Here is a 22,907-nt window from a genome sequence, read left to right as displayed (position 1 = left end):
AACATGTAGTTTTATGTAAACACAAACATCCAATAAACATATAAAAGTACCCATGTAATTTCAGCACTTTGGGAGGCCGAGGCGAGTGGATCACCTGAGTTCAGGAATTCGAGACCAGCCTGCCCAACATGAAGAAACTCCTGTCTCTATTCAAAATACAAAATTAGCCCGATGTGGTGGCACATGCCTATAATCCCAGCTACTTGGGAGGCTGAGGCAGGAGAATCGCTTGAATCCAGGAGGCGGAGGTTGCGGTGAGATCACAGCACTGCACTCCAGCCTGGGCGACAAGAGTGAAACTTTGCCTCAAATAAATAAATAAAAATAAAAATATTCAACCTCACTCATAACTAAATAAATTCACAATAAAACAAGATAGGCTGTGTGCGGTGGCTCACGCCTGTAATCCCAGCACTTTGGGAGGCTGAGGCAGGTGGATCACCTGAGGTCAGGAGTTTGAGACCCACCTGGCCAACATGGTGAAACCCTGTCTCGACCAAAAATACAAAAATTAGCCAGGCATGGTGGTGAGTGCCTGTAATCCCAGCTACTCAGGAGGCTGAGGCAGGAGAATCGCTTGAATCCGGGAGGCAGAAGTTGCAGTGAGCTGAGATCACGTAACTGCACTCCACACCTGGGCAACAGTGAGACTCCATCTCAAAAAACAAAAAACAAAAACAAAAAGAAAACCAGAGAAACCAGGATAGGATTTGTCATGTGGAAGATTGGCAAACTGGAAAAAGCTCTATAATGTGGAGCGCATTTGAGTGCGAACAGGTGCTCTCACAGAATACGGGAGGCTGCGTAGATCCCTAACTCTTTGGAGGGAGTATTAGTTAGGGATCATGCCCACTGGCATGTAACAGAAAGCAAGACTTTATCAAACAGGGATTTATTATCTTCCAAAAAAGATACTAAGTCTAGAGACAGGCATCCCAGGCTAGTGCAGCCTCTGCAGCATCACCAGGTCTCAGGCCCCTCCACCATGCTTAGTATGAAGCTTTTATTCTCACATTTGCCTCATTGTGACCTCACGGTTACAAGATGACTGCTTTATCTCTGCCAGAGCTACCCTTCCTACCCCACCCTACCGTATCTCACCCTGCCCCGCCCCCGTGGGATCAGGCTGAGACAGCCTTCCTCCAGATTTTGCACAAAATCACATGCTTGCTTGGCTTCCTCCTCTTCCCTGCCCTGCTTCTCCTATGCCCTTGCTGGTTATTCCCCGCCCTACCCCTTAGGGAGCACTAATCTATCACTTATACGGAAATCCCCTCAGAGTCTGCATCTGGATCCCCTGACCTAAGACAACAGCCAGCCTGCAGTTTCTAGAGAATGCCCAGCACGTTCCCATCACAGGGCCTTTGCACGCTGCAGGAATACCTCCCTCCAGACCCGGGCACAGCTCACATCTGCACTTTGTTCAGGTCTTTGCTCAAATGCTACCTCATCAGTGAGTATTTCCTTAACCACATTGCCTGAAATAGAACCACTCCACCCACTTCTATCCTTTACTCTGCTTAATTTCTCTATACCACTTAGCACAGCTTAATAGTATTCAATATACAGTATTTTGCTTATAGTTATTCTCTCTTACCATAATATAAGCTCAGAGGCCAGGAACTTCATCTTGTTTATTCTCCTCTGTATCCCCCACACTGGGATTGACTAATGACTGCCAGAAGAAAGGCCTCAAATATATTTGCTGATTGAATAAATGGCATATCTAAGGATCTATGCAGACTTAGGTAGTAGACAGTGTGTTTTAGCTTTGAAAAGGGGAAACAGCTTTGTAGATTCCAGCATTTATTGAGACACCAAAGCTGAGCCCGAAGGAGGTCATGGTCTCAGGGAGGACCCAGACCAAACTCCGTTGTGGTCTGTGCACTAGGCTATACAGACACAGAGGAAGAAACAATCACTTCTGCCTGGGAGAATCCAGGAAGGCTTCATGGAAGAGGCCATATTTGATATTAAAGAGGATAAGTTTCTCTGGAGGAGAAGGTGGAGTTTCAGTTCTGTTAGGAATACTTGTAGGAAGACAAAAAGTCCATGGCCTGTCTGATGTGGACAAATTAAAGAGGGTCTGGAGAGAGTCATAGGATACTGAGGGACAGAAGGCAGGAGAGTCACCAGAGGACAGCCAAGGACCTTGAATGCTGTGCTTTGTCCAGAAGGCAGTGGAGAGCCAAAGGCAGTACTTAAGCTGGGAGAGGAACAAAGGCAAGTGTGGTCAGAGCTAGGTTTTAGCGAGTTACCCCTGGTGGTGACATAGATGAGGTTGAGAGGGGAAAACCAGGGGCTGGGAGGTCGGTTGGAGCCTCCCTTGACATCACCCGTACCAGTTCAGCTCCAGGCGCAGAGCTGAGACATTGGCACCAGAGGGCGCTCTGACCCAGAACACGGCTCTCCTGCCGTTCCTGGACCGCTCTGCTGGGCATTTATCTGGTGCTCTTGGAGAGAGGACACACCTCCAGCCAGGGCACCATCTGTATGCTCAGCACACAGGGCGTGGGAAATCTTGTACATTGGGTCTTGTTATTTGACTTTATCTTTCCGTGTAATGGTTGAGACTGTGAGGTGCTGCTGGAGGTGCAGTGGGGGAACAAATAGGCAAGATCCCTCCTGTCCTAGAGCATGTGGTCTTACCCAGCAGTTCTCAAAGTGTGGTCCTGAGGCCAGGAGACCTGGCATCTCCTGTGAATGTTTAGAAAGCACAGATTCTCAGGACTCACTGTGGACCTGCTGAATCAGACACTGTGGGGCCCGTGGCCAGCAATCTCTAACAAGCCCCTGGGGTGATTCTGATGATGTCAAGGGTGAGAGTTGCTGGCCTAAGAAAGCACTGCACACTGTAGCATGTGCCTTCAAAGGGCTGATCCAGCAAGCTGCGGAAGGGCACTGACTCAAGGGAGCCAAGGGCCAAGCACAGAAGCCTTCCTGGAGGCAGAGTCTAGGAGTCAACCAGAGAGAAGGGAGAGAAAGTCATTCCAAAAAGACAGAACAGGCTGTGTGCAGTGGCTCATACCTGTAATCCCAGCACTTTGAAAGGCCAAGGTGGGAGGATCGCTTGAACCAAGAAGTTTGAGACCAGACTGGGCAACATGGCAAGACCCTGACTCTACAAAAAAAAAAATACATTAAAAATTTTAAAAAATAGCCTGACATGGTGGCTGGCATCTGTGGTCCCAGTTACTCTGGAGGCGAAGTTCAGAGGATTGCTTGAGCTCAGGAAGCTGAGGCTGCACTGAGTCATATTCTCACCACTGCAGTCTAACCTGGGTGAACAGAGTGAGATCTTGTCTTAATCAGTCAATCAATCACTTCAAAAAGAGAGAACTGTGCCAAGGCCCAGAAGGAGAGCTTAGTCTCTTACTGAACTCCAGCTCGACGGGGCCTGACACAGAGGGGCTCAGCCTTTGTCCCACAAAGTTCACTCTTATGACTTCTCTCTAAGAATGGTCTCATGTTTTCTTCTTTTTAAATTTTTTATTTGTTTTTTTTAGTTACCTTTAAATACTTTTGTATTGCTAGATTGCTTGGGCAATCTAGTAAGACCCCCTCTCTACAAAAAACAAAAATTAAAAACAAATTAGCTGGGCATGGTGGCTTGCACCTGCACTTCAGATACTCAGATGGAAAAGGTGGGAGGATTGCTTGAGCTCAGGGGGTCGGGACTGCAGCCTGGGCAACAGAGTGAGACTCCATCCCTATCTGAAAAAAAGACATCATCTTCCAAACAAGCTGCCTGAAATAATTCATCATTCATTTATTTCCTACTATTTATGAATCAATATATATATAGCTCCAATCAGAGTTTTTGATTAGCATGAGATGTTCAGACTCCCTATTCTGAAAGAATCATGATAGCAACTACCAGTTGTGGAGGGCCGACTCTGGGCCCGCCTCGGTGCCAAGTGCTTTAAGTGGAGTAGCACATTCAGTCGCCACTAGAAACCTCTAAGTGGGGTCTTATCGCCCCCATTTTACTTATGAGAAAACTGACACCCAAAAGAGGCTAAGTCACTTCCTAAAAGGCATATGACTGACCGTGGTCTAACCCTGGCCTGTCTTCCTGCAGAATGGACTTGATTCAAACGCTTCCCTGTTTCTTGGGAGTGATGGAGTTCCAGCTTGAAAGAAAGCTACCTGGCTCATCAGCACATACAGTCTTATCCTGAGCAAATGCTTACGCATTCTTGTTATGCATTTAGAAGTCCTAATATAGCTCATGGTACCCATTCTATCTTGAGAGTTCCCTGGGGTTCTTGGACTCCAGGTCAGAATCACTGAGCTAGTCCAGCCTTTTCTCTCTTCTGCCCTAGTCAATATACAGATAGGAATGTGGAAGCACAGGGAAGGACAGTGAAGTGGAGGCAGCCTTCCAGGAGCCCCCCCCCCACAAAGGATCCGCTAATGTTACAAAACTGGAAAAGACCTCCCTCAGCCAGGCACAGTGGCTCACACCTGTTATTCCAGCACTTTGAGAAACCAAGACGAGAGGATTGCTTGAGCTCAGGAGTTCAAGACCAGCCTGAGCAACGTAATGAAACCCTGTCTCTACAAAAGATTTTTTCTTTTTAAATTTTCAACATTTATTTTAAGTTCAGGTGGTTAGTTACATAGGTAAATATGTGCATGGTGGTTTGCTGCACACATCATCCCATCACCCAGGTATGAAGCCCAGCATCCATTACCTTTCTTCCGGATGCTCTTCCTTCTTCCACTTCCCACCCTCCAACAGATCCTAGTATGTGTTGTTACTTCCCATGTGTCCACGTGTTAACATAATTCAGCTCCCATTTGTAAGTGAGAACATGCAGTATTGGGTTTGCTGTTTCTGCATTAGTGTATTGAGGATAATGACTTTGAGCTCCATCCATAAAAGGCATGATCTCATTCCTTTTATGACTGTATAGTATTCCATGGTTCTACAAAATATATCTTTTTAATTAGCTGGGTGGGTGTGGTGGCACACACCTGTAGTCCTAGCTACTTGGGAGGCCGAGGCAGGAGGATTGCTTGCATCCCGGAGTTAGAGGCTACTATAAGCCATGATTGCACCACTACACTCCAGGCTAGACAACAGAGCAAGACCCATTCTCAAAAAAAAAGAAAAAGTAAGAAAGAAAGAAAAAAGGAAAGAAAGAAATAAATAAAAAAATAAAAAGGAAAGAAAAGAGCTCCTTGGTCCTTGCATCTTTCCCCCATCTCCTCCCTTGCTCTCCCTCCTTACCTCACTCCCTGGCTTCCTTCCTTCTCAAGCATCTAGTGAGCCCCTGTTCTGTGGTAGGCCCCTGGTACTGGGGACACAGGGACAAACAAGTACTTCTTGACATTCTTTCCATTTCTTGTGGGCTATAGCACGGTGACACACTTGCTATATTATTAAGTTATCTCTACTACAAATGTGGTTTCCAGCAGATGCATCAGTGACAACATGATTCACAGTCTAACCCACTGGCGATGCAGGATAGAATACAGCAGAGCCCGCATCCACTTCCCCACTCGTCCTTCCCTACTTCTCAATTGACGCAGAGAAGCATTTGACAAAATTCAACAGCCCTTTATGCTAAAAACCCTCAATAAACTTGGTATCGATGGAACGTATCTCAAAGTAATAAAAGCTATTTATGACAAACCAACAGCCAATATCATACTGAATGGGCAAAAACTGGAAGCATTCCCTTTGAAATCTGGCACTAGACAAGGATGCCCTCTTTCACCACTCCTATTCAATATAGTTCTGGAAGTTCTAGCCAGAGCAATCAGGCAAGAAAAAGAAATAAAGGGTATTCAAATAGAAAAGGAGGAAGCCAAATTGTCTCTATTTGCAGACGACATGATAGTATACCTAGAAGACCCCATCACCTCAGCCCAAAAACTCCTGAAACTGATAAGCAACTTCAGCAGAGTCTCAGGATATAAAATCAATGTGCAAAAATCACAAGCATTCATCTACACCAATAACAGACTTAAAGAAAGCCAAATCAAGAACGAACTGCCATTCACAATTGCTACAAAAAGAATAAAATACCTTGGAATACAACTCACAAGGAACGTAAGGGACCTCTTCAAGGAGAACTACAAACCACTGCTCAACGAAATCAGAGAGGACACAAACAGATGGAGAAACATTCCATGTTCATGGTTAGGAAGAATTAACATCGTGAAAATGGCTATACTGCCCAAAGTAATTTACAGAATCAACGCTATCCCCATCAAGCTACCACTGACTTTCTTCACAGAACTGGAAAAAACCACCATGAACTTCATATGGAACCAAAAGAGAGCCCGCATAGCCAAGTCAATTCTAAGCAAAAAGAACACAGCGGGGGGCATCACACTACTGGATTTCAAACTATACTACAAGGCTACAGTAATCAAAACAGCATGGTACTGGTACCAAAACAGAGATATAGACCAATGGAACAAAACAGAGGCACCGGAGGCAACAGAACATATCTACAACTATACAATCTTTGATAAACCTGACAAAAACAAGCAAGGGGGAAAGGATTCCCTGTTTAACAAATGGTGTTGGGAAAACTGGCTAGCCATGTGCAGAAAGCAGAAACTGGACCCCTTCCTGACACCTTACACTAAAATTAACTCCAGATGGATTAAAGACTTAAACATAAGACCTGGCACGATAAAAACCCTAGAAGGAAATCTAGGCAAAACTATCCAGGACATAGGAGTAGGCAAGGACTTCATGAACAAAACACCAAAAGCATTGGCAACAAAAGCCAAAATAGACAAATGGGACCTAATCAAACTCCACAGCTTCTGCACGGCAAAAGAAACAGTCACTAGAGTGGATCGGCAACCAAAAGAATGGGAAAAAATTTTTGCAGTTTACCCATCTGACAAAGGGCTGATATCCAGATTTTACAAAGAAATCAAACAGATTTACAGGAAAAAAACAAACAAGCCCATTCAAAAGTGGGCAAAGGATATGAACAGACACTTTACGAAAGAAGACATATATGAGGCCAACAATCATATGAAAAAATGCTCATCGTCACTGGTCATCAGAGAGATGCAAATCAAAACCACATTGAGATACCATCTCACGCCAGTTAGAATGGCGATCATTAAAAAATCTGGAGACAACAGATGCTGGAGAGGATGTGGAGAAAAAGGAACACTTTTACACTGTTGGTGGGAGTGTAAATTAGTTCAACCATTGTGGAAGACAGTGTGGCGATTCCTCAAGGCCTTAGAAATAGAAATTTCATTTGACCCAGCAATCCCATTACTGGGTATATATCCAAAAGACTATAAATCGTTCTACTATAAGGACACATGTACACGAATGTTCATTGAAGCACTGTTTACAATAGCAAAGACCTGGAATCAACCCAAATGCCCATTGATAATAGACTGGATTGGAAAAATGTGGCACATATACACCATGGAATATTATGCAGCAATCAGAAGTGATGAGTTTGTGTCGTTTGTAGGGACATGGATGAATCTGGAGAACGTCATCCTCAGCAAACTGACACAAGAACAGAAAATGAAACACCGCATATTCTCACTCATAGGCGGGTGATGAAAAATGAGAACACATGGACACAGAAAGGTGAGTACTAAACACTGGGGTCTATTGGGGGGAAAAGGGGAGGGCCAGTGGGAGGGGGAGGTGGGGAGGGATAGCCTGGGGAGAAATGCCAAATGTGGGTGAAGGGGAGAAGGAAAGAAAAGCACACTGCCATGTGTGTTCCTACGCAACTGTCTTGCATGCTCTGCTCATGTACCCCAAAACCTAAAATCCAATAAAAAATTTAAAAAAAAGGATAGACTACAAAAAAATAAAATTAAATTAAATTAAAATTAAAATAAAAAGGTCAGACGCCGTTCCCCATTATCCCTGTAGGGGGCACTGTCTGCCTTCTCCCTTTCTTAAAAGGGACCAGCTGGTAGACAGACTTTGTGTATCTGCCCTTTCCCTTTCATGCCTTCCTGCCATTGGTGACTCATTGCTAATCAATCTTCTCTCTTCCTTGTGCCAGTTTTATAGCCAGGCTTCACCATCTGCCTGGTGGGCGAGTTGCATTAGTCTGTGTTTGTGTTAATAAATTAGTTTGAGTAACATTATCTGCTCTGGCTTCTAGGAATACAGAAAACAGTTAGCCCTGGTGTCTGCCCTAGAGAAGTTCCCAGTATGAGGTGGGAAGGGGAGGCTGCTATTCCTGCACTCTGTGAAAGGGAAGCTGGATAGGGTAGCTTCATTGTTAAGGGTGGGCCTGCACTGCATTTAGGCCATATTTACTGCATCCCAGTGAGCCTTGGGCAACACAAGGGCCCCTTTGACTCTCAGCTCTGAAAGGAAGCCAGGAGTCTTGGTGGGAAACCTGTAATAGCCAGGTGAGGGAAACACAGTCCAGGAGAAAACCCTATTTGTTAGCAGTCTGGGAGTCATCTGTCCTTCCAGGCTGACTTTTAGTAACCACATCAGTTACAATAATTTTATTTTTTCTTGAGGCAGAGTCTCACTCTGTCCCCCAAGCTGGAGTGCAGTGGCACCATCTCTGCTCATTGCAACTTCTGCTTCCCAGGTTCAAGGGATTCTCCTGCCTCAGCCTCCCAAGTAGCTGGGTACAGGTGCACACCACCATTCCCAGCTAATTTTTGTATTTGTAATAGAGACAGGGTTTCACCATTTTGGTCAGGCTCGTCTTGAACTCCTGACCTCGTGATCCGCCCGCCTTGGCCTCCCAAAATGCTGGGATTACAGGTGTGAGCCACTGCGCTTGGTTAATTTTTCTTTTTTTCTAGGACGAAGTCTTGCTCTGTCACCCAGGTTGGAGTGCAGTAGTGCTATCTTGGCTCACTGCAACCTCTGCCTCCTGGGTTCAAGCAGTTCTGCCTCAGCCTCCCAAGTAGTTGGGATTACAGGTCTCTGCCACCATGCCCAGCTAACTTTTGCATTTTTAGTAAAGATGGTGTTTCACCATGTTGGTCAGGCTGTTCTCCCTGACCTCAAGTGATCCACCTGCCTTGGCCTTAAAATAATTTTTAATAAAGATGATTTTTAACATTGTTACAAAAGAAGTAATGTGCTCAATGAAAAAAATTTCAGTGATGAGAAATAAAATGTGAATTTCAATCTATCTCATTGTTAACACTTTAGTGTGTTAATTTCCAGGTATACATAATATATATTATAATCATATAGATACATATATGTGTGTTTTTATATACAAATATATGTGGAGAGAGTTAGAGAGATTATTTTCCTTTTTTTTTTTTTTTTTTTGAGATGGAGTTTCGCTCTTATCACCCAGGCTGGAGTGCAATGGTGCAATCACAGCTCACTGCAACCTCGACCTCCTGTGTTCAAGCAATTCTTATACCTCAGCTTTCCAAGTAGCTGAGATTACAGGCATGTGCCACCACACCTGGCTAATTTTTGTATTTTCAGTAGAGATGGGGTTTTGCCATGATGGCTAGACTGGTCTTGGAACTCCTGACCTCAGGTGATCCACCTGCCTCAGTCTCCCAAAGTTCTGGGATTACAGGCATGAGCCATTGTGCCCAGCCAAGAGATCATTTTCAAAATATAAATAAAAATATAATAAAACATTAGGCTGGGCATGGTGACTCATACGTGTAACCCTAGCACTTTGGGAGGCCAAGGCAGGTGGATCACCTGAAGTCAGGAGTTCCAGACCAGCCTGGCCAACATGGAGAAACCTCATCTCTACTAAAAATACAAAAAATCAGTTGGGCATGGTGACAGCCACCCGTAATCCCAGCTACTTGGGAAGCTGAGGCATGAGAATCACTTGAACCCAGGAGGTGGAGGTTGTAGGGAGCCGAGATTGCACCACTGCACTCCAGCCTGGGGGTTAGAGCAAGACTCTGTCTCCAAAATATATATATATATAAAATAAGATATATGTATATAATATTAAACATATAAAAATACCTTTATAACATGTTATCTATATGATAATATATCTTAGAGGTATTTAATATCCCTGTTATTCAAATTGCTTTGTCTTCCAAACAGAGCACTAAGATGTGCAGAAGGACTTCCCTCATTCTTTTTATCAGCTGTGTAGTATGGACATACCATGAAGTACCCAAACCTCTGCTGATACACATATATTTCCTGTTTTTTATTATTATAAACAATGCTGCAAAGAGCCGATACATATTTATCTTTGTCCACTTTTGCCATAATTTCAATAAAATAAATTCTTAAAGGTGGAATGGATTTGACCAAAGGTCACATGGATGTAAAGTTCTGATGAAATAGATGAATTTCTTTCCAAAACTAATGTTGCAATTTGCATTTGCCCCAGGAGTGATGAGAGACCAGCTGACACTCTGCCCAACACTGGGTGCCTTTTAATTTTTGCAGTCTGATACATGAAATATACTATCCATTGTTATTTTCATTTGGATTTCTGTGGAGTCAAACATGTCTTCCTGAGTTCATTGGCCATTTGAATGTCATCTTCTGTAAAGTGTATTTTCCCATGTCATTTGTCTATTTTTCTTTTCTCTTTTTTTTTTTTTTTTTTTTTTTAATTTTGAGACAGTCTTGCTCTGTTGCCCAGGCTGGAGTACAGTGGTGTAATCTTGGCTCACTGCAACTTCCTCCTTCCAGGTTCAAGCAATTCTCCTGCCTCAGCCTCCTGAGTAGCTGGGACTAAAGATGCCCACCACCACGCCTGGCTAATTTTTGTGTTGTTGGTAGAGATGGGGTTTCACCATGTTGCCTAGGCTGATCTTGAACTCCTGACCTCAAGTGATCCTCCTGTCTCAGCCTCTGTAAGTGCTGGAATCATAGGCCTGAGCAACTACGCCTAGTCATCTTTTTCTTACTCATGGTTTTCTTCCTTCCCTTGTACTTTTTTTTGAGACAGATTCTTGCTCTGTCACCAGGCTGGAGTACAGTGGCACGATCTTGGCTCACTGCAACCTTCACCTCCTAGGTTCAAGCTATTCTCCTGCCTTAGCCTCCCAAGTAGCTGGAACTATAGGTGCATGCCACCACACCCACCTAACTTTTTTTGTATTTTTAGTAGAGATGGGGTTTCACCATGTTGGCCAGGATGGTCTCAATCTCTTGACCTTGTGATTTTGCTGCTTTGGCCTCCTAAAGTGCTGGGATTGCAGGCATGAGCCACTGCACCCGGCCCCCTTTGTACTTTTAAAAAAAAATTTGGCTTATAAAAAGTTTCCGCATATCAGGTTATTAGCTCTTATCTGCCATGTGGAAAGCAAATCAATATCTTTTTTTACAGTTTAGTGTGTCATTTGCCTTGCATATGTTTTTTTTCCCCTACAGAAGTTTAAAAATATTTATGTAATAAGATCTGTCCATCTTTTCCTTGATAACTTCTGGGATTTGTTTCATATTTTGAAAGACTGTCTCCTTTCCATGATTAGGAAAATATTCTCTGATATTTTCTTCTAGCCTGTTTATGGTTTTATTTTTTACCTGTGCATACTTAATCCATCTGGAATTTATTTCAGTGCAGTAAGTTGGGGATTCAGTTTGATTTTTTTTTCCAAATGGCTCATCTACACATTATCCTAATGTGTAGTTTCCCCTTCCATATGTGAAATGCCAACCTTATCATACGCCAAATTTTCTTACATGTTTAGGTCTATTTGTGAATTCAATGCCACTCTACCTCTTTTTCTTCAGTTTCTGAGCTAACATGCTTTAATTATCGTAACTTTTAACATGCCCATACTCTTTTCCAAACCTCTTTCACTATAATAGCAGCAAATCTCCTGAGAAGCTGCACACACTTCCTCTGGCTCCGTTAATGCCTCTACAATGAGGTCAAACTGTCTCCTCAAGGTGACTATAAATCTTTCTGTCCACTTTCCTTTGTTTCTTCCACAGATATTTACTAAGCATCTGCTCTGTGTCTTGGCTGTGTGGGATCAGGACAGACAGAGGGAACAACATCAACGTGGACCCAGCTTTACATACTGACTTCAGCAATTAGCCCTCAAGGCCACTGCAATTTCCATGATGACAAGTTCAGGGGCACATCAATGTTGCTCCCAGAGACTCCCTCCTGGAAACTATGCCCAGATCTCATTGCTTTCGGATGCCCTCGAGCCATGGCTCAGCCAAGGCCAGTGGTAACAGAGCCAAAAGAAGTTCAATTTTAAATAAACCTGACTGACTTCCTCTCCAACATTGTTAGAGAAACCCTGATCCAGTTCATTCTGTTCCCATAAGATAAGAAAAAGCCAAAAACGATGCAGTCATTGGGAACTATGGTATGCTGTGACCTTTTGGAATTAGATCTTTCTTTCTTTCTTTCTTTCTTTTCTTTCTTTCTTTTTCTTTCTTCTCTTTCTTTCTTTCTTTCTCTTCCTTCCTTCTTTCTTTTCTTTTCTTTCCTTTTTCTGGAAGGGAAGAGAAGGGAAGAAAATAGAAGAAAGACTCTGAGAAGGCTAACCTATCTAGAAATGGTCTTAGAAGCGCTGCGGTGAGAAGGCAGCATGGGATCCGTCTAGTCCTGTGACCTTGAGCACGTCATTGAATGTCTTCTGGGCCCCATGTCACAAACATTCAGGTCTGACAAGCAGGCACTGTGCCAGAAGCTTTATTTAATGTGCCTTCTTATTGGATCCTCAGAACACTCTTAGGAGGTAGAATCATTATTCCCTGGTTTACACACAAGAATACCAAGACTCAAAAGGGAAATAGACAGTATGTCCAAGGCCACTCATTTGGAAGGAGCAGAGCCAGCACAGGGTGCTTCTCCCTGTTACTGTGCAGAATGGCGGGGGTGGGGTGGGTCAGCATTCCTCATCCCTGCCAGGAATCAGGACCCACTATGAGCTACAGCCATTAAGACAGTATGGTATCTACATAGGGACAGACACATTGACCCCGAGAAGGAATAGAGAGACCAAAATCAGATTCACATATATATAGTACTGTTATGCGTCAGGGGTGGCATATCACAGTGAATAAAGGAAGGATGGGCCAATAAACAGAGCTGGAAACATTACAACATAGAGAAAGATCCGCACTAGGTGATTTAAGGACCTAAATTTCAAAAGTAAAACTTTAAAACTCTTAGTAGAAAATATACGTGGCAAGCCTGTAGTCCCAGCTACTTGGGAAGCTGAGGTGGGAGGATCACCTGAGTCCAGGGAAGTCAAGACCGCAGTAAACCATGATTGCACTACTCCACTCTAGTCTAGCAGACAAAGCAAGCCCCTTAAAAACGAAACAAAACAAAACAGAACTTCTGCAATTCAGGTGGACAGCAAAGCTATGAGCAAATGTTTCAGAGAAGAAGAAACACAATAGTCAGTAAGTTTAAAGAGATGTCAAATGTTAGTAATCAGGAAAATGCAAATCGAGGCTCCGTGAAACACCATTTTTCATCCCTTATATTTGCAACAGTTTCCAGTTTGATAACCCAGAGTGTTGGAAAGGATACAGAGCCCCAGGATGTCTTGCACGTTGCTGGTGGGAATTTAAATTGATGATACCATGATGGAAAAATATGGCATAATCTTCTAAAGCCAAATGTTGTTATAGCTTATGACCCAGTAGTTTTAACTGTAGCTGTGCTGTCCACGCAGTAAAACTGGAAACCCTCTGGGATCAGTTGCATTTGTTCATAATTATTAATTCCCTCTTCACCTTGCTAGGCCTCTTTGTTGGAAAAAGACCCTTCCCTAGCAGACCTGCAGCTGACTTGGTCTCACAGAATGAGAACTAGAAATAAATATTTGGTACAATAAGCCATTGAAGTGTTGGGGTTGTTTTTTTCCTGTAGGAAGGATGAAAACACACCCTATGCCAAATGGGATAGGAGAGTAATGAATAGGCCTTGATACGCTCATGTATGGTACACAGTAGAGAGCAATCAATTTGAATGAATGGCAGGGACATGCCTCAGATATGAATTAATCTTGCCAATCTAATAGTAAGTGAGAAAAGTAGATCTCAAAAGATTATAGGCTGAGCATGGTGGCTTATGCCTGTAATCCCAGCACTTTGGGAGGCTGAGGTGGGTGGATTACAAGGTCAGGAGTTCTAGACCAGCTTGGCCAACATAGTGAAACCTTGTTTCTACCAAAAATACAAAAATTAGCCGGACATGGTGGTGCACACCTGTAATCCCAGCTACTTGGGAGCCTGAGGCAGGAGAATAGCTTGAACCTGGGAGGTGGAGGCTGCAGTGAGCCGAGATCATCCCACTGCACTCCAACCTGGGCGACAGAGCAAGACTCTGTCTCAGGGGAAAAAAGAAAAGATTATATCACTTTGTGATGTTAAAATGACTAACATGGTTGGGTGCGGTGGCTCATGCCTGCAATCCCAGCACTTTGCGAGGCTGAGGTGGGCGGATCATGAGATCAAGAGATTGAGATCATCCTGGCCAACGTGGTGAAACACTGTCTCTACCAAAAATACAAAAATTCGCTGGGCGTGGTGGTGCGTGCCTGTAGTCCCGGCTACTCAGGAGGCTGAGACAAGAGAATTGCTTGAACCTGGGAGGCGGAGGTTGCAGTGAGCCAAGATCCAGCCACTACACTCTAGTCTGGTGACAGAGCAAGACTCCATCTCAAAAAAAAAAAAAAAAAAAAAAGACTAACATTAGAAGTACTCTTTTGAGCCTTTGAGTGACAGCAACACAAGATGGCAGCCAATTTATGAAACAGAATATGCAGCTATAAAAATACAATGTGGACCTAAATACCCCACAGCACCCCCCTTTGTAAGATTTGCAACAAAAATTAACAAGAATGGAGTTAGTAGTTCTAATGGAGTGGTAGACCAAGAACTATCTTAGTGCTGGCAACATGGCGGAATCAGTGTAACATCAAAGTTGTCGGGCAAGAGATTCAGCGCCTGATGATGTCTAGAGGAAAACAGGAAGCTCCCTCAGCCGCTTGAAAGACAGCGTTACGGCAATTCATCCAACAGAATTGGAGGAACTTTCCCTTCCCCTTGGAGTTCGCTTTAAGCTACTTCATTTTCCACGGTAGTACGTTTTCTAGATACATCTTGTAGACCTCAAAGTGCAGGAAAGAAAGTTCATTCAAAGGAAATTTATCTTAAGATACTGTAAATGATACTAATTTTTTGTCTATTTGAAACATATAAATTGTGCTATAACCAAAAATATACTCTTAAGGAATACATGTCATTGCAAGAAATTATAGCAAGGAAAACAAGAATGGTGAGTGGACAGGACCCAGGCTGATGGGACCTGGTGTCAGGGAAGGAAGGCCGACCCATCCAGGAAGCACCATACGCACCATGCCTACAGCCCACAATACTTTTAGGGGTCCATGAAATATGTTTTTTGTTTTGTTTTCTTTTTGTTTTTTTGAGACAGAGTCTCACTCTGTTGCCCAGGCTGGAGTGCAGTGGTGCTATCTCAGCTCACTGCAAACTCCGCCTCCTGGGTTCAAGCAGTTCTTGTCCTCAGCCTTCCAAGTAGCTGGAACTACAGGCATGCGCCACCATGCCTGGCTAACTTTTAATTTTTGTAATTCTTGTAAAGACAGGGGTCTTGCTATGTTGCCCAGGCCGGTGTCAAACTCCTGAGCTTATGATCTGCCTGTCCCAGCCTCCCAAAGTGCTGGGATTACAGTTTGAGCCATCGTACCTGGCCGTTATTATTATTTTTTAATCAGAAGAAAAGAATGAACTTTTTAGGTCAAAGAAAATGTTTTACTGTATAACAACAAATTCTTTATTAACAATGTATACCATACATATATATTTTTGTGCACGTGTATGTGTGTGTTTAGGAAGAGGCCCAGAAAGGAAAATGTCCAGGATCCATGCTGTGCGGGTGAATGTATGGTTACTTGTACCTACAAAGTCAAGGTACTAGCTTTGGTTTGAGGTGAGATGTTACGTTATTATTACTTGTTTGTTTTTGAGAAGTGCTCTTGCTCTGTTGCCCAGGCTGGAGAGCAGTGGCACAATCATGGCTCACTGCAGCCTTAACCTCCCAGGCTCAAGCTGTCCTCCTACCTCAGCCTCCCACGTATCTGGACTACAGGCCTGTGCCACAACGTCCAGCTAATTTTTTCTATTTTTTGAAGAGGTGAGGATCTCCCTATGTTGCCCAGACTGGTGTCAAACTCCTCAAAAAATTCTCTCACCTTGATGTCCCAAAGTGCTGGAATTACAAGCATGGGCCACTACCAGGCCTGTCCTCCTTCTTTTCTCTTCTTGTTTCCTTTTTTTTTTTTTTCAGAGACCAAGTATTTTTAGAGACAGGGTCTCACTTCATCACCCAGGCTGGAGTGCACTGGCACAATCACAGCTCACTTCAGCTTCAAATGTCTGGGTTCAAGCAATCCTTCCAACAGCCTCACAAGTAGCTAGGAATATAAGCTCATACCAACGCATTCAGCTAATTTGTTTTTATTTTTTGTAGAGACAGGGTCTCCCTATGTTGTCCAGGCTGGTCTTGAACTCCTGGGCTCAAGCCATCCTCCTGCCTCAGCCTTCTAAAGTGCTAGGCTTATAGGCATGAGCCACCATGCTGGGCCTGGACATGTTAAGAATGTGCCATTGGCCGGGCATGGTGGCTCACACCTGTAATCCCAGCACTTTGGGAGGCCGAGTTAGGTGGATCACTTGAGGTCAGGAGTTCGAGACCAGCCTGGCCAATGTGTTAAAACCCCTTCTCTGCTAATATATATATAAAAGTTAGCCAGGCGTAGTAGTGCACACCTGTAATCCCAGCTACTTGGAAGGCTGAGGCAAGAGAATCACTTGAACCCAGGAGGCAGAGGTTGCAGTGAGCCGAGATCATGCTACTGCACTGCAGCCTGAGTGACATAGCAAGACTCTGTCTCAAAAACAAAACAAAACAAAACAAAAGAATGTGCTATAAACCAAGGATTGTAATCATCTAATTTCATGGGCCTGGGATCCCCTTAAAAAACAATTAGCAAAGATATTGAATGTTGAATTTGTAAATACTTCCAAATAAAATCTTTTCAAAAGTTTTATTTAGAGATCTGAGCTTCCTTCCATGCACATCAGTTTTTGATTTTGTGTTTGAAACAGCTACACAAAATTCCTGAGCAAAATTTTAAAATGAAATTGGAATTTTAATGAAAGACTCTAATAGTACTTCCTTTTCTGGCGTGAATGAATGAAATTGCTTGAAATGATGTAAGGGGACCTTGAACTCAATTGAACTTTGTTGTATCAAGTATTTTGAAATACTCATGATAGAGAGCCAAGTTCCAGAGCCAGAGTGAGCAGAGGAAGAGACACAGCCATTGTTGGCTGAGCACTGTGGAGAGTCTGTGGGCCAGCACCAGCACCAGCAACTGCCAGTGGCCACAGAAGTACCGTGGGAACAGGCAGTGGCCTGTGAATGTGGCCCATGTGCAGTAGCCAGCTTGGGGAGGTGGCATCATGGATGATGCTAGACCAAGGGGCTAGACCAGTGGATTAAAGAGTGAACCAGTGAAAGCAGCTCTCCAAGTCCCAGGTCAAGAGCCTCTGCAAGGAGGCTAAAGAAATACTGACAGAAGAATCCAATGTGTTTGGTGACCAGTCACTGTCTCTGGAGATAAGCATGGGCAATTTCACGATCTCATGGAACTCTTTAGAAAATTACCAGATGGTCAGGCACAGTGGCTTATGCCTATAATCCTAGCACTTTGGGAAGTTGAGGCAGGCGGATCATTTGAAGTCGGGAGTTCGAGACGAGGCTGGCCAAAATGCTGAAACCCTGTCTCTACTAAAAATACAAAAATTAGCTGGGCATGGTGGCAGGCGCCTGTAATCCGAGCTACTCAGGAGGCTGAGGCATGAGAATCACTTGAACCCGGGAGGTGGAGGCTCACTAGCCAGCAGTGTGCCACTGCTCCACCCTGGGCGATAGAATGAGACTCTGTCTCAAAAAAAAGAAAAGAAAAGAAAATTACCAGATACAGGCCGGATATGGTGATTTATTCCTATAACCCTAACACTTTCAGAGGCAAGTGGACTGCTTGAGCCCCAGAGTTTGAGACCAGCCTAGGCAATATAGCAAGACCCTGGCTGAAAAAAATTAATAGAAAATTATCAGATACAAATTACTTGTTTACATGAGATTATATTGACAGAGGATATTATTCAATTGAAATGGTTATGCTGCTCCCAGCTCTTAAGGTTTCTTATCATGAATCCATCACCATTCTTCCAAGGACTCATGAGAGCAGGCAGATCACACAAGTTTATGGTTCCTATGATGAGTGTTTAAGAAAATGTGGAAATGCAAATGTTTAGAAATATTTTACAGATCTTTTTTTTTTTTTTTTTCAAAGACAAGGCCACCCAGATTGGAGTGCAGTGGCACAAACATGGCTCGCTGCAACTTCAACCTCCCTGGCCCAAGTGATCCTTTTACTTCAGCCTCTCAGGTAGCTGGGACTACAGACGCACCACCATGCCTAGCTAATTTTTTGTAGAGAATAATGTTTCACCATGTGCTTAGGCTGATCTCAAAATCCTGGGCTCAAGTGATGCACCTGCCTTGGTCTCCCAGAGTGCTGGGATTACAGGTGTGAGCCACGGTGCCGGCCTTTACAGATCTTTTGGACCATCTCCTTCTCACTGCCTTGCTGGATGGGCAGCTCTTCTGTCTCCGTGGTGGCCCGTTGCCATCTGTAGATACACTGCATCACAGCAGAACACCGATTCACCTACAGAAAAGTCCCCATGAGGGTCCAATGGGTGTGACTTGTTAGATCCAGATGACTGTGGTGGTTGGGGTGTATCTCTTTGAGGAGCTGGTTACACCTTTGGACAAGATATTTCTGAGACATTTAATCATGCCAATGGCCTCAGGTTAGGGTCTGGAGCTCACTAGCTGGTGATGGTGGGATATAACTGGTGTCATGACTAGATGTAGTTGCTGCCATCATCAGTGCTCCAAACTATTGTTATCAATGTGGTAAACACGCTGAAATTGTGGAACTTCATGATAACTAAAACACTTTTTTGCAGTTTGACCCAGTACCTCACAGAGGCAAGCCACATGTTTCCCACTGTACCCCAGATTACTTCCTGTGATGAAATGTTAAGCCGGGTGCAGTGGCTCACACCTGTAATCCCAGCACTTTGGGAGGCAAATCACCTGAGGTCAGGAGTTTGAGACCAGCCTGGCCAACATGATGAAACCCCATCTCTACTAAAAATACAAAAATTAACCAGGTGTGGTGACACATGCCTGTAATCCTAGCTACTGGGGAGGCTAAGAGGAGAATTGCTCAAACCGAGGAGGCGGAAGTTGCAGTGAGACCCGATCGTGCCATTGCACTCCAGCCTGGGAGACAAGAGCATACCTTCATCTCAAAAAAAAAATTGGAAAAGAAAAAAAAGTTAAACGTGAACAGGATTGTGATGAGCTGTATATTGACCTAATGGAAATGGGAAGAGCAACAGTAACTCTAAAGTGTCAGAAGACAGTTAACATTAAAAAAATTTGTTTTCACATGGACCAAAAGATGTGCCATGTAAAAATACAAAGCTTTTTGTCACCAAGCTGTGATCACTTTAGAACGAACCAGTTCATTGCATGCTGGAGCAACATGGTATTTGCAGTTACTTTTGCTTTCTTTGAGAGACTGCAGATAATAAGATGTAAACGTTAAAACCTTGTGAATACAATTTAACCTCCATCTAGCTGTAGCTTTACTCAGCATGACTGTAAATAAGGGTAGCAGAAAACAATCACTGGAGCTTAATGAACATTTAAAAACATAAATGCCAAGCCCTCTCCTCTACTTAAGAGTTTTGAAACTGTTCTGTTTATTTTCAAGGATATCGTTTAATTTAATTATAAGATTGGCCTGCACTCAGTTTATTCCCTCCTCAAATCTCAGCCCCATGCCGGTCCTCGTTATTGTCAGAACCTTGTGAGCTGTTTTTGCCCTTTCCTGTAAATCGATGTTTTATTACACAAGAGCACTGCAGAGTTTTTCATAATAAACTTGGGAACACAGAAAAAAATACTCATGAAGCTCTTATTTGCAGTGTTTGTTGTTAAAGCAGGCACCCTGAAGAGTGTAGCCAGCAGGGACAGATCCAGGTTTTGTGAAAGCCAGAGGTTTATATAATTTTGTGTGTGAGGTGGGGAGAGGGGGTGAGGGGGGCTCGTTATGAAAAAGATTGCAAAATTCCAAGTACAAAATCAGGTACTACAGGAGATTGCATTATTGGACCCAATACTTCACCCCTCCTTGGGTCTATATCTTTGTCACATGACTTGGCAGTTTGGGCCACTAAAGGGTCAGCATATATTTCTAATCTTCTTGCCTCTGGCCTTGGCCATGAAACTTGCTTTGGCCAATGGGATTGAGTGGAAGTGACAGCACGTTACTTCTGAGTCTGGGTCTTGCTCCCTTGTACCTTGGGCATTCACTGGTTAGCACACTGGTCCCAGGAGGAAGACGGGGGACACAGGGAGCAAAGCCATCCAGCTGACCCAGCCTAGATAACCTTGCTCTGGGCTGCCGTGGCCTAAAGCTACAGGACCGCATCCCAGCTGATCTGCAGATCTATGCCAATAAATACTTCCAAGCCAATGAGTTTGGGAGCCATATGTTACACAGCAGTACTGTACCAGTAGCTAACAAATGCAGGTCTAAACATGAAGGTTTATTTGTAATGAGAAAATAAATCACAACAGATAAGATTTTAGCAGCTGACAAATAGCTCAAAAGTCACAGAATCCAGAAAAATACATAACATTTTTGTTAATTGCCCGTCTGAGGTACCTGTATAAGAGCCTACATGTTGGCTACATTTTCTTTGGTCGCCTCTCCAATATGACAACTTTTAAATTTCATTTTTTTGTAATTTTGTGTTTCTACAGAGAGGAGTGAGAGACGATTCTCTCTTCCTTCTGGCATGGTTTACTGAAAAATATTTTTAATTGGAAATTTAGTAAAGTTTCTTCTAGCATCACAACTGGCTTTTGGTCATGTTTCAATTTTAAGATTGTTGCCAAAGTTGTGAAAACCTCCATCAAGGACATTTTCAATTTCCTTGTGCAACAATTAATCGTAAATCTTCTTTTAATTGATTCTCATTTTCCTGTTTGTCATCAATGCCCTTTTGTAGTGGTACATTGTAAGTTTTATGCTTAGTTCACTAATATGTGTCAACTCAGCAAAAATTTAAATCTTTTTCCATTGTGTCCATGATCTACTCCTTTTTATTATTTATTTATTATTATTATTATTATTTTGAGATGAAGTTTCACTCTTGTTACCCAGGCTGAAATGCAATGGTGCCATCTCGGGTCACCCCAACCTCTGCCTCCCAGGTTCAAGTGATTCTCCTGCCTCGGCCTCCCAAGTAGCTGGGATTACAGGCATGTGCCACCACGTCTGGCTAATTTTGTATTTTTAGTGAAGATTGGGTTTCTCCATGACGGTCAGGCGGATCTCGAACTCCTGCCCTCGGGTGATTTGCCCGCCTCGCTGGTGTGGGATTACAGGTGTGAGCCACTGCGCCCGGCCTATTATTATTATTTTTTAGACAGGGTCTCACTTTATCACTCAGGCTGCAGTGCAGTGGCACTCCAGTGATAAAGTGATAAAGCACAGCTTACTGTAACCTCAACTCCTGGGCTCAAGTGATCCTTCTGCCTCAGCCTCCAGAGTAGCTGGTACTGCAAGTGCATGCCACCATGCCTGGTTGATTTTTCTTTTGAGATGAGGTCTTTGTGCTATATCTTATGGGGTAGAAATTTTTTTTTAATTTAAAAATAAAGTAAAATAGAGTTGGGGGTCCTTGCTGTGTTGCACAGGCTGGTCTCAAACTCCTGGGCTCAAGCAATCCTCTCATCTTGGCCTCCCAAAGTGCTGAACTTAGAGGCATGAGCCACTGCACCTAGCTATTCCTTTTTAGTAATTGGATTACCAAAGACTCCAGAAGGCTATTCATACCTGCTTTGCAAATTTTTCTCTTCCTCTTACTGAGTTACTGCTTTTGGAATGATCTAAATTTTTTTGTTATAATTTTCTTCCATTGATTTTTCTATTGATTTCTACTGGTTTCATTGTTCATCTTTATGGCATTTATTTTATGCTCTCTCTCTCTCTCTCTCTCTATATATATATATATATATATATATATATACATATATGTGTGTGTGTGTGTGTGTGTGTGTGTATCTAGATATATTTTTTTTATTGCATTTTAGGTTCTGGGGTATATGTAAAGAACATGCAGGATTGTTGCATAGGTACATACATGGCAATGTGGTTTGCTGCCTCCATTCCCATCACCTATATCTGGCATTTCTCCCCATGTTATCCCTCCCCAACTCCCTACCCCCTACTGTTGCTCCCCTAGTCACCCCCAACAGTCCATGTGTTCTCATTGTTTAACACCCACCTATGAAAGAAAACATGTGGTGCTTGATTCTCTGTTCCTGTTTCAGTTTGCTGAGAATGATGGTTTCAAGATTCATCCATGTCCCTACAAATGACACGAACTCATCATTTCTGATTGCTGCATAATATTCCATGGTATATATGTGCCACATATTCCCCATCCAGTCTATCATCAATGGGCATTTGGGTTGGTTCCAACTCTTTGCTATTATAAACAGTGCTGCAATGAACATACATGTGCATGTGTCCTTATAATAGAAAAATTTATAATCCTTTGGATATATACCCAGTAATGGGATTGCTGGGTCAAATGGAATTTCTATTTCTAGGTCCTTAAGGAAATGCACACTGTCTTCCACAATGGTTTAACTAATTTACATTCCCACCAACAGTGTAAAAGTGTTCCTATTTCTCCACATCCTCTCCAGCATCTGTTGTCTCCAGATTTTTTAATGATCGCCATTCTAACTGGCATGAGATGGTATCTCAATGTGGTTTTGATTTGCATTTATCTAATGACCAGTGATGAT

At 43.3% G+C, this 22,907-nt stretch overlaps 1 pseudogene; it reads left to right on the top strand.

The window, feature by feature from the left end:
• LOC100398250 (serine/threonine-protein phosphatase 2A catalytic subunit beta isoform-like) overlaps nt 1-19,045 on the top strand; it is a 29,519-nt pseudogene extending 10,474 nt beyond the window's left edge.
• Nucleotides 19,046-22,907: the final 3,862 nt, after the last annotated feature.

The sequence above is a fragment of the Callithrix jacchus genome, chromosome 7 (assembly GCF_049354715.1).
Source record: "Callithrix jacchus isolate 240 chromosome 7, calJac240_pri, whole genome shotgun sequence".
Taxonomy (NCBI): Eukaryota; Metazoa; Chordata; class Mammalia; order Primates; family Cebidae; genus Callithrix; species Callithrix jacchus.
The sequence above is the reverse complement of the archived record's forward strand: the minus strand, read 5'-3'. Positions and strand labels throughout refer to the sequence as shown.